The 2,880-nt window shown below is 42.3% G+C and overlaps 1 long non-coding RNA gene across 1 annotated transcript; it reads left to right on the forward strand.

Annotated features, from left to right (window-relative positions):
• On the forward strand, nt 1-556 carry LOC107834974 (uncharacterized). The gene is made up of 2 exons (XR_001660798.1): nt 1-68; nt 237-556. It is a non-coding gene; the product is annotated as an uncharacterized LOC107834974 (long non-coding RNA).
• Nucleotides 557-2,880: the final 2,324 nt, after the last annotated feature.

A 2,880-nucleotide genomic window follows, 5' to 3' on the forward strand; every position in this document is an offset into this window, starting at 1 on the left:
TTAAATTACAGACATATGGTCGCTCATCTGAACGCTGAAACGATCTCTGTTTGTCAAAAGAGGAACTGGTAAGTGTTGCTCGGGAGCTAGAATGCTAGCGCTAGCCTCCCAGCCTGTGATTACACGCCTACATAAAAACACATTTGGATTGAAATTGCATGTAATTATGTAGGCTCAGATTCGATTATTAAGAAATGCATGTACATGTACATTGATTGTCGGGCCTGTTTGCGCAGGCCAGGTGTGTTCCAGACCCCACCCCCGCTCGGAGTAACTGAAGGATCTGGGACACATTAAGAATTGTCTGGTTTTTGTACACTGACCGGACTGGCGAGCTAACCATAGCGGATCCAGAAAGTCACCCATAATCTGAGGAAACATCTCCAAACCGGAAGGGAAATTCAACCAGCCCCTTCACAGCTGGAACTAAATGACTTTTTGTTTTTTCCCTTTCGTCACCGACAGAGACTTCCTTGGTTTAAGGAACTGGACTTTAAAGCTGTGAAACAATTTGTATATATTGTAAATATAAATACACTTCATTGATTTTGCACTCTCCAGTTGTATGTGTCTTGCAATTTGCCACTACCTCCAGTAGACGAACCTGGAACCTAGTTTTTCACTTAGTGACGTTGATTTGGGTTTTTTAATCTTAAAATGTAACTCGGGTTACACCAGGAATTGAACCAGCGACGGCCACGTCAGGAACTGGGGCCTCCATATGCGGACTGTGCTTAACCCCTGTACCACCAAAGCAAAGCCAGGAAACCAGCAGTTTTAACCAGCAAATGTCTTAATTGTAAATATCTCCAGAAATCTTGTCTGTGTAACTTAAATTCCCCAACCAATGTTTCAAAGGATTTTAATGAGCCGTTCTCATGTCATAATGGGTGCTAGTGAACGTACCCACATGTAAGAACACAACCAGTAGAGCAAATCACAATAATAAAGTTTATTAAATAAAAAGAAGTGGTGGGGGAGTTCTGGATACGGGGTTGGGACTGCAAGGTCATCAACTGTTGAATGAGAGGACAGATGTGAGCAACAGTCAGTAGCAGAAAGATCATGCAGAGATTAGTCGGTGAATCTTACTTGGGAAAGGGGGTGAAATGGGTTTGATTGTTGCCTGAGGTTGCTACTCAGGCTATATATATATATATATTGTCAAGAAAACTGGCATGGACTGGTGAGATCTCTCTAGGTACACGCAGAAAGCAGGGTAAAGGCCTGGGGAGTAACAGTGATCTTGTATATTGATTTAAGGATGATTAAAGAAATGAAATACAAAATACATATGTGTAATAGTTGGAATGTTGTTTTGTAATCACATTGTCTGTAATGTATAATCGAAATATATAATCTGTATTCATGATCAGTAGTAACAGTAACAACTTAATTGTTATATATTTCCAATGATTTCAGATAATGGAAAAGCAAATTGATTATGTTTTGAGTCGATTATGTTTCATTATACATCATATGTTTTGAGTTGATTGTGTTTCATGGTACATTATAAGAGGACTGTAGATTTGAGTGCAAAAGAGAAAAGAGAGAGCTGTGTCACTAAGCTGGGCAGAGGTCTCAAGAACAAAGCCAAAAAAGGTAATAACTGCCAGATGGCCAACAGAAAAAAGAGAAGTATTGCAAAGAGGTTTCAGCAGTTGGACAAGAAAAGAGGGAGGTTTGTGTATTGCCAAATACAGGGTGGAGCAAGGTTTGGGGAGACGGGTGCTTTCCGATGAGATACTCGGGAAAGATGAGTCATGAGACCTCTCCCATACACAACTATGGGCCAAGAGGGTTTAAAAGCCAGCGAGCTGGGGAAGAAACCGTTCTTAGTCTGCGGCGCTGAAGGAGAGTCAACAAGAGGACGCAGGCGAAAGATCAGCAGAGGACCACACCCTGGGACCAAGGGAAAAGTTGAGACTTCACGCCGCAAAGAAGGACCAGATCCGTCAGCCCCAGCCCTGGCCCCTGAATCCGACCGTCTCCTCTGCCTCCACCCTACGATCACCGTTCAACTGCAGCAGACTTGGGGAAAAGACAAAGGTCACTAAGTGATGAAGATTCTGTTCGTCTGAAACAACGGACAGTTTGACTTTGCTGCTTTTCTGAAAGAGGACTTTGCCCCGCCAAGACAGAGACTCTGACCAAGGACCTCTAAAGGTTTCGGCCGCCAAGATCGACTGACAGCGGGTGTGAGTTGCCCTGCCCCTAAAGCCTCGCTCAGTGAGATTAGTGACACAGGTTAGGGATTAGAAAGAGGATAGGGTATGGTTAATTTTACAAATTGAGATTTTTACATGTTACAATTTTATAATTCCTTTGACTAAATCTGCTTGTCATTTACCCCTGCTAAAGCTTGCTTAATAAAATATATAATAAAAATATTAATAGAGGTTGTGGACATTGAGTTCAATTGAGTCACCGATTTGTTGAGAGTTCTTCTGGTTTAAGTAAAATTTACACACATGATTCTAGAAACTTGGTGGTTTTATACTTTCCTTTAGTGAGTAATAAAAATAATGGCCCTGGGACTTACATCTAAGTCACTAAATCCAATCTAGCCGGTAACAAGTGCACGTTATTTTAAGGAGGAAAGCTACCGTTAACAGGAGTGGTTGTTGAAGCTATGCGGCAGTGAGAGCTACTCTGCCGACTGTTTCTCAACTGAAAAGGGTCATAACTTCTGGATCTGAAGGTAGTTAGAGCTAGACGAGTTTTCTCCGCCGCCAGTTTAAACAGAATTTCTCTAGTAAACCTATGATAGGGTAAGACCCAGGTCTTAGGGATTTTCCGGACCTGTTAGACAGAGAGCTGGTCAATAGTCAGTCAGTGGTGAGGTTAGGGCGTGGCTGGCTATTGCAGAATAACGAACAA

The sequence above is a fragment of the Poecilia formosa genome, unplaced genomic scaffold (assembly GCF_000485575.1).
Source record: "Poecilia formosa unplaced genomic scaffold, Poecilia_formosa-5.1.2 Scaffold877, whole genome shotgun sequence".
Taxonomy (NCBI): Eukaryota; Metazoa; Chordata; class Actinopteri; order Cyprinodontiformes; family Poeciliidae; genus Poecilia; species Poecilia formosa.